The sequence below is a fragment of the Trachemys scripta genome, chromosome 1 (assembly GCF_013100865.1).
Source record: "Trachemys scripta elegans isolate TJP31775 chromosome 1, CAS_Tse_1.0, whole genome shotgun sequence".
Lineage (NCBI taxonomy): Eukaryota > Metazoa > Chordata > Testudines > Emydidae > Trachemys > Trachemys scripta.
This window is the reverse complement of record NC_048298.1, coordinates 134,880,816-134,890,987: the sequence shown is the minus strand read 5'-3', so window position 1 is coordinate 134,890,987 and position 10,172 is coordinate 134,880,816.

Sequence of the window (10,172 nt, the reverse complement as noted above, 5' to 3'; positions counted from 1 at the left end):
GGCGGTACCAGCGGCAATTCGGGGCGGTAGGTCCCTCACTCCCTCTAGGAGCGAAGGACCTGCCGCTGAACTGCCGATCGCGGCTTTTTTTTTTTTTTTTTTGCTTGGGGCGGCAGAAATGCTGGAGCTGGCCCTGGACTGGATGAGCATAACAGCAAAAAAAAACCCCAAAACAAACAAATGAAAAAAGAAAAGAGACAGGCATAGAGAGAGCTTCAAGTTCTTCACTTGTGACACAGGACCCTGGGGAGGCAGGAAAAGCAAATTATACACAGGGGCTTGAATTAATCCATGGGGCTACGAGGGGCCTTTTAGGCTTCCAGTACAAGTTAGAGCACTCTTAGGATTGCTCTAAATTATGCCTGTTTAGTAACTGCCCCACAGGGGTCATTTGGTAGGTGAGGCATTGCCCAAGTGCCCCGTCCCCCAGGCACACACCTGACACAATCCCCAGCCAGGTGGAGTATGAGGGGATGGTGTAGGACTGGCTGTAGGGCTACATTAGCTGTGTCTACCAGAGATTCCCTAAAGCCAGGGGAATCCTCAGCTGCTCAGTTTAAGAAGTTTTTATGGTGTCTTCACATAAGTGGAGTGGCACAAAGGTGCCATCTCAGAGACTGGCCCGGTGTGGATTGGTTCATTTTTACCACAGCTGGTTAAAGAATATATGTAAAAATTTCATAGACAGTTTCATTGTGTGAGTTGTCTAAATGGTCTCAGGGTTTTTTTCTCCCAATTTTTTTATCATAATTTTCAAAAGTTCAATGTTCAATGTCCTTAATAGATTTTTGTTTAATTTTTGAAAAAACGAAAAGCGATTCATCAAAATTAGCAATGCAAACAACCCAAAACAGCTCCCAAACTAAACCAAAACAATAAACACAAGTCAAAACATGGTTGCCGGTGAAAATTTTTGCAAAACAAAAACAATTGAGAAAATCCACATTTGTTTTTACCAAAAAATTCATTTTCAAAAAAAGGATCATTTTTTTCTGAAAAGAAAATTGAACAAAACATTTCAACCAGCAATAATTTGTATCTTTGTCTTACAATCAAGGGTTAGTGTAATCTTTTATCTTCTTCATTTAAATCCAATGACTTTTCCATATTTACACTATTAAATATAAATATATCTTTAAACAATAAGAAGGTGCACTTGAAAGATGAGATTAGAGCTAGCCAGCACACACTGCCTGCACAAAGTTATAAAATCATCTCAGCAGCCATTCTCATCTGCAGTCTTTCATCTGAAGATAGTAGACACCAAAGCCGGCATTCCCAGCACTAAATGGCTAAAGAAGAGGCAGAGAACGAAAATTAACCTGGCTCTGAGATGAATGAGATGTGCTTGTTCTGTTATTGGGATTTGAAATGTTTGGCAGACATTAAAGGTGGTGAAAGCTCAGATGAAGAACAGCACAAGGGGCATGCCAGGCTCAGTCCATGATGAGATTCTCAACACTAAACCACAAAATGAGTTTACTCTCCTAAAGTCTGTAATACTGAGGTCTAATTCTGGTTGTCGGGGTTAGTGTGTGGGTTGCTGGGAGGTGTTGGTGCCTGTGTTATACAGATCAGACTGTATGATCTAGGGGTCCCTTCTGCCCTGAAGCTGTATGACTAAATTTCTGGGTTCAAATATCACACCAAGAGGTGGGCTGTCTCTAAAACTTAAATTGTAGAGTAATACCAGAGGACTGTCTCCCTGCATGGGGGTGGAAAAAGAGAGGTCGAGCCACACATTTAGAGCCACCCTGTCTCTCCACTGGCCTGAGAATGGCTCAACACAGGTTCCTCCTGTATGCTATCATGCAGAGCACACATGAAGCTGGGGTTGGTGAAAAACTGTATTGTGTAGTCACATAGTTAGGCCCCACTAGAGCTGGCCAGGAAACAGAATTTCAGTTCTGTGAAAGAAATTTTGTTCATCCTGAATTGGAATGAGAATGAGAATGAAAATGACAGGTTTCAGAGTAACCTATCCTTGTAACCTATCCTTGTAACAAACCCCGATGCCAACTCTGTCCACATATCTATTCAAGTGACATCATCATAGGACCTAATCACATCAGCCATACCATCAGGGGCTCGTTCACCTGCACATCTACCAATGTGATATATGCCATCATGTGCCAGCAATGCCCCTCTGCCATGTACATTGGCCAAACCGGACAGTCTCTACGCAAAAGAATTAATGGACACAAATCTGACATCAGGAATCAAAATACTCAAAAACCAGTGGGAGAACACTTTAACCTGTCTGGTCATTCAGTGACAGACCTGCGGGTGGCTATATTACAACAGAAAAACTTCAAAAACAGACTCCAAAGAGAGACTGCTGAGCTCGAATTGATATGCAAACTAGACACAATCAACTCAGGATTGAATAAGGACTGGGAATGGCTGAGCCATTACAAACATTGACTCTATCTCCCCTTGTAAGTACTCTCACACTTATTATCAAACTGTCTGTACTGGGCTAGCTTGATTATCAGTTCAAAAGTTTTTTTTTCTCTTAATTAATTGGCCTCTCAGAGTTGGTAAGACAACTCCCACCTGTTTATGCTCTCTGTATGTGTGTATATATATCTCCTCAATATATGTTCCATTCTATATGCATCCGAAGAAGTGGGCTGTAGTCCATGAAAGCTTATGCTCTAATAAGAATGAAAATGGTCCATGGGAACATTTTGGTGTTTCCAGAATGAAATATGCTCCCCACCAGATGGGCTACCAAAGAGTTGGGGAGCCTGGGGAGGCAGGAAGCAGGCGATTTGGTGGGCAACAAGCACTAGCCCCAAACCAAAATGAGGATTCAGGATTTTCCTCTAAATATAGAAGTAGCAAATCAAAGTTTAGCAGTGTGTATATTTCCTGTAAGAGTTCAGTTGTAACACTGATGAGTGAGTAAATCTTCCTTTTTCAGCTTGTCCGCTGTAGGACAGTCAGACTCTCAGTTTCTCTCTCCTACTGGGATACACCAGAAAAGAACAATAGAATGATGGATGTGCAGGAAGAGGACGGATACACCATTTTAAACCAGCCATACCAAAATCCAATGAACATTGACATACCTCCATGCAACAACCAAGGTATCATTGCTGCATATTTTTTGCACTTTCATTGTTAGAATAGATAATTACTCTATATACAATTTATTCTGTCTAATTCAATAAATGAGTAATAGTTGTGTTTGCAGAATGTGTATCTATTTCTATACAATACTTATATTGTATTTCCTCTGATAAAATAGTTGTGTAATTGCAGTGAAAATGCATGGGGGCTGTGTACATAGAATCATAGAAGTGTGGGACTGGAAGGAACAATTGGTCATCTAGTCCAGTCCCCTGCACTCAAGGCAGGACTAGATAATAACTAGAATATCCCTGACAGGTCTTTGTCTAACCTGTTCTTAAAAACCTCCAGTGATGGAGATTCCACAACCTCCCTAGGCAATATATTCCAGTGCTTAGCCTCCCTGAGAATTAGAAATATTTTCCTAATGTCCAACCTAAACCATCCTTGCTGCAGTTTAAACCCATTGCTTCTTGTCCTAACCTCAGAGTTTAAGGAGAACAATTGTTCACCCTCCTCACTGTAACAGTCTTTTATGTACTTGAAAACTGCTATCATGTCCCCCCTCAGTCTTTTCTCCAGACTAAACAAACTCCATTTTTCCAATCTTTCTTGATAGGTCACGTTTTCTAAACTTCAATCATTTTTGTTGCTCTCCTCTGGACTTTCTTCAGTTTGTCCCACATCTTTTCTGAAATGTGGCACCCAGAACTGGACAAAATACTTCAGTGGAGGCCTTATCAGCACAGAGTAGAGTGGAAGAATTACTTCTCCTGTCTTGCTTACAACACTCCTGCTGATACAACCAGAATGATGTTTGCTTTTTTTTGGAACAGTGTTACACTGTTGACTCATATTTGGTTTGTGATTCACTGTGACCACTAGATACCTTTCTGCAGTACTCCTTCTTAGGCAATTGTTTCTCATGTTGTATGTGTGCAACTGATTGTTCCTTCCTAAGTGGAGTACTTTGCATTTGTCCTTATTGAATTTTATCCTATTTATTTCAGACCATTTCTCTAGTTTGTCCGGATCATTTTGAATTTTATCCCTATCCTCCAAAGTACTTGCAGCCCCTCCCAGCTTGGTATCATCCACAAACTTTAAAAGTGTATTCTCTATATCATTATCTATATGCATAGTATGGAAGGCATTATTTATGACAATTGCTGAGGCATCACAGAGTCTGACATTTTTTGTTTCTAACATGACCTAGGATTTCCAAATTGAGCTCTGGCAGTTAGGAGCCAGCCCTGATCTAGATTTCATTATTTTGGTATGGCTTGCTTGTTAATTTCGCACAGAGCATTTGTGGCAGAGGCAGGACAATATAGTTTTAATGGAAAATAGTATGTTTAAACCTCAAGTTCCGCTCTCTTGGGTCCCACTTTAAAACATTTTAAGGTCATCAAATCTTACCTCCTGTATAACACAGGCCATGGGACTTTCCTGAAGTAATTCATGTTTGAACTGCAGCAGCTCTCTTAGAAAAATATCCAATCTTGATTTAAAATTTTCCAGTGATGGAGAATCCATGCTACCCTGGTCAATTGAAGGTGTTTAATTTCAAGGACCTGTTGAATTCAATCAGACTTATATGCATGCTTAAAGTTAAGAACCTGATTAACTGCTTTGCTGAATTAGTGCCTGAATCTGTAGATGACACAGATTCTGGGAGCTCTCTGCATCCCCTTCAGAATGGGTTAAATCCAATTTGTAAGATTTTATTCAAACACTTCTCTTTTCTGTTAATGGTGACAGAGCAGAAACATGTGGTGCTGCCACAAAAGGGATATGTGTCATTTTTGCCTTTCTAATGTGTATGCATGTGTCATTTCTGTATCTAAAGTGAGGAATATTGACTATGTAACAATTACAACTATCTATGTATTTGGGAGACACCCACCAGACAACAGGCAATCAGCCTTGATGGGCCATTAGGAAGAAACAATAAGACTTTGAAGATATTAATCTCTCTTCCTGAGAGGTGTCCTGGGGCATAGCTGTGACACTACTAGGTCAGAGGGTCCTGTCACCTACTACTAAACACCATCTTGGATTTCTAATAATTTTCCACTAAAAGGAGGGGGAGGTCAAGACTGGGAAACAAAAGATTCCCGCTTTATATAAATCTTATTTAATGCTGGGGAGTAAGTTGATCTGGACTCTCCCTTCATTGTCATCCTGCATAAGAAGAAGGGCTGCTGAAAGTACCTAAAGAGACAAAGGAACTGAGCGGTAGGAAAGGCAAGGGCTGAGTCCAGACTAAGACGGGGTCTAGTCTGTAAAGAGAAATAACTGGGACTCTAAGCTACAGAAACTCTGCAACTTGCCTAAAAACAACATTTAGGGTGAGAAATTCTTGAAACTAGTCTCTTTAAGATCTTAAGCTTAGTATGTGTGTTTTGTTTTATTTGTTTGGTAATCTTTTTTTCTTCTGTTTGCTATCCCTTATAATCACTTGAAATCTGGCTTTTATAGTTAATAAACTTGTATTTGTTTATTATTAAACTCAGTTTGTGCAATTTCTAACTTTGGGGGGGGGGGAAGAAGTTGTGCATATCTTCCTGCACATTGAGGGAGAGGGTGAATTTATGAGCTTACACTGAATAGATTTCTCTACAGCACAAGACAATATTATTTTGAGTGTACTTTCCAGAGGGGAGCTGCACTTGAGTGCTGGGTGATTTCCTAGCTGAATCTTCTCATAGAGAGCTGTTTGCAGACTCTATGTGATTCTACAGCTGGTGCGTCCCTACCTGCGTGTGTGTGCTGCCAGAGGCTGGAGAGTCTAATTCAGCAAAACTGGGAGAGGGAGCCCAGGCTAGTGGAGCAGGCAGGCTCAGTGAAATTCCAATACATCAGATGGCATCCCAGAAGGGGGTTCTAACCCGTTACACCAGGGTTTCACCATGTTTAGATGATAGGAATCCTCAACTGTCTGGTTTATCTTCCACCTAGTTCAGTATCTCATGTCCAACAGTAACCTACAACAAATATGTAAGAGAAGGCACAACCCCCTATACAGATCCCTTTTATTCCTGTCAGCTTCCATTGGAGCTGAACCTGGCACTCAAATAGTGACTGAAAATATTTGATAGTGAAGAAAAGCAAAGTGTTTTAAAAAAGGTATTTAGTAGTGAAACCAGATGGCTACTAACGGGGGATGGGAAGCACCACTGCATTGAGGGAGAGGGGTTCACTTCTCTACTGCACTGAATCTATTGTTGATTTCTCCCAGGGCCCTCTGCTCCTGTCTTCACATGGTGTCCAGTTGCCCTGACTTTGTTCACACTTTGTCTGGTGCTGGTCATAGGACTGATGGCCATGCGTAAGTATTGATACAGTATTTATTTATTTTAATATTCTTAGGGAATTCCAGCACTAGTGAAAGGTGCTTGTTTGGCAGGAGCCACCCAACAAGACAGTCTGAACTCTTGCTGCCCATGAAAATTGCCCTCTCCCCATCTATCACTGTGCATCCATTAAGATTGTCAAGTATCACTAAAAAATCTGCAATGAAAATACACCCATTCATTTCACATAGGCCACTGATAATAGTGAGTTTCATATAGTAGCTACTTGAGCTGAATCTAGATCAGTGACCTAGAAATGAAGGTGATATATATGTAAATGATGACAAAGAGTCCTGTGGCACCTTATAGACTAACAGAAGAATTGGAGCATAAGATTTTGTGGATGAATACCCACTTCGTCAGACGCATGTGGTGGAAATTTCCAGAGGCGGGTATAAATATGCAGGCAAGAAGCAAATGCTGTGCAGCATCATCATAATTGCTTTGTAAAATATCTCACTGGATGATGTTTTTGTGCATTTCAGTTTTCCATGTGTCCAAGACCCATAAGGAGGGAAGGAGGATGCAAGAAATGCAAGAGTATTTGTGTTTGGAAGGGGAGGAGCACAATAAGAATAACGGTAAATGGGGTTCTTATGCACAGGGCTGATGGCCTGTAGACCCTCTATCGGAAAGGAGAAGAGAAAGGTAATGAGGGTTGTTGCTAGAACATACATTTGTAATACAATGTTTTCTAGATAGAATGATATTCTTGATCAGTTGACCCATAAATAGACAGATAATCAGAAAGAGAACTGAATGAAATGAGGCTTGGGTGGTAATGTTTTACTGCCACACATTTGGGATGACTGCAAAACCATATGAGAAATATAGACTTGTATAATGCACAAAACCATCATGTATTATGTAAATTTCAGAGTAAATCTCAACTCAGCCTTAACTATTGAGTTGTGACTGATGCTTCCATAATGCCACAAGTTTTACAGAAAAACTGTTTCAGAAATGGGTTAGTTCTTTCTTTATGAATTAATTAATTAAATTGCACATCATGACTGAAGACCTCAATCCCCAGAACAGGCATATCAGGAACAGCAACAGTGCAAGATTGCTGAATAAACCACTTCCTTTCAGGGTGTCCTCAAGGGGCTGCTTCTAGGGATGAGAGGGCAGTTCAGTCTATGTGGATCATTTACTCTTTCTTCTCTCTGTTGAAACTACCAATGAGGATAACTATTGACAGTTACTATGATGAATGCAAAGTCTGCAGCTGACCAGTAGACTCTGGACTGAGACTCAGTCCAGAGTACTGTCATCATATGGTAACTGAGCCCTATAGTGATACTGGTTAATGTCTGTTGAGAACCTATGGTGACTACAATGTGGGATTTGAGGGAGGGATGGGTGAGATGTATTGGAAAGTAGGGGGGAAAATAAGCAAAAGTATGGAGATCTACAGTAATATAGAGGAAACCGAGCAGGTCAGGTAATCTGTCACTCATGCTCAAAAATTGATTTTATTGCCTACCTAGAGCTGGTGGCCTCAGACATGGGCACCAGGAACAGATAATGATGGGCAATAAACTCGTTTGACTCGTTGACCTGTTGTGCAGTGAAGTGTCAAATTAAACAGTTTCTGACTTTCCCTCATGACCTGTAGAATCATAAAAGTGAAAGATAAGAAGACCTTAAAGCACAGGCCACATTTTGTTCTTTTCCTCCCCTTTCTCCACATAGCCAGTTCAGTTCACTACAGTATATTCTCTACTGGTTGGTCCAAAGAAGGTAGAAATATATCAAGAAATGGAGATTCAACCACTTTCTTTGGGAAAGTATTTCATAGTCTAATAAATCACCAGTCAAAGGAATCCACATCACACATGCTACACAGGAATGTCACATGGGGGGTCTCAGTCAAGATGTGACATAACATATGACTCATTCTGAAGATCTTCAAATGGGGCCAAATCCTGAAGTCTTTACCCAGAATTTATGTAGCTTTTACTTAATCAAACTCCTTTTGCTCTTAATGTGTGATTGTCTGTATAAAGGGTGACTCAAACCTGAGTAAAGACCTCAGGATTTGGCCCATGAAGAATTAGTGGCATGTACATTACAGGTCTCCATTAATTTGCCCTCTCAAGCCAATGGCTGTAGGTTCTCTGTTCTTCATTTAAGAGTTCAGGATGAAACAGAATGATGGTTTCCTTCTGTTCTAGGACCAATATGTACATTCTGCCCTGCAAACTGGCAATGGGCAGGAGGCAACACCTGTTTCTACATTTCAAACCAGAAGGAGACCTGGCAGCATAGTCAGAATTCCTTGCAGAATTCCACCCTTTTCATGCTGAAAGAGCAGAAGAAGCTGGTATAGGCCTATCCTACTGTGCTTATCTTGTATCTGTATGTAATTTTTCTCAAGTATCCAAAATTCAGAAAATTCATTTTGGGGAGGAACATCATAACGCAGGATACTATTAAGGAAATAGGAGGCATGAGTTTCTTGAATCATGCTGTGGTTATGATCCGTGGATCTTCTGCTCTGGAGACCACCTTCTGCCTGCTGCAAGGAGAAGTGGTTGATCAGTACTCTAACAAGAATTGTTGTCCTTCTGGCTATTGGAGGAACCAAGTATAAGTGGTCCACACTTGCAAGTCAGATGGGCAGAGATAGTTCTTAATGGGAGGTGTAGATTATTATGACTGGATATGGGTTTTAGGAGGTTCTAATTTTGAAGTTACCTCTTTTCTTTCTTTTTTTACTACCACAATTTAACAGTACTTGATTTCCATTAGCTTTTTTTGAACCTACAAAATGAAGTAAAAAAGTATTTTTTTTCTTATTTCCTCACAGGCGTATGTACCTCAAATAGATAAAAAACAATATTACTGGATAGGGTTATCATATAAGCCTGATGGCTGGTTTTGGGTAGATAACACAGCTCTTTCTACAAAGAAAAAAGACTGGTAAGTTTCCACATCTTAATCTTCAGTAGTTTACATCTTTGCATGTATAATATTGTGTCTAAGTAGCAGACAGAGATTATATTCCCAGTTTTACTGATCTGCACAAAACTTCAATGTGAAGGCTTCATGCTGGGACCCGGTGTCATCTGTACCTCTGTCAAGGCTGTATCCCCACTTTGAACTTTAGGGTACAAATGTAGGGGCCTGCATGAAAACTTTTAAGCTTACTACCAGCTTAGCTCTAGTTCGCTGCCACCATTCCAAGGCTAGTTCCCTTCCCTGGGAAGCCTTGAGAGACCTTCACCAATTTCCTGGTGAATACAGATCCAAACCCCTTGGATCTAAAACAAGGAGAAATTAACCATTCCCCCTCCTTTCTTTCACCAACTCCTGGTGAATCAAGATCCAAACCCCTTGGATCTAAAACAAGGAGAAATTAACCATTCCCCCTCCTTTCTTTCACCAACTCCTGGTGAATACAGATCCAACCCCCTTGGATCTTAAAACAAGGGGAAAAATCAATCAGGTTCTTAAAAAGAAGGTTTTTAATTAAAGAAAAAGGTAAAAATCATTTCTGTAAAATCAGTATGGAAAATAACTTTACAGGGTAATCAAACTTAAAGAGCTCAGAGGACTCCCCTCTAGTCTTAGGTTCAAAGTACAGCAAACAAAGATAAACACTCTAGTAAAAGGTACATTTACAAGTTGAGAAAACAAAGTAAAAGTAAGACGCCTTGCCTGGCTTTTTACTTACAAGTTTGAAATATGAGAGACTTGTTTAGAAAGATGGGGAGAACCTGGATTGATGTCTGGTCC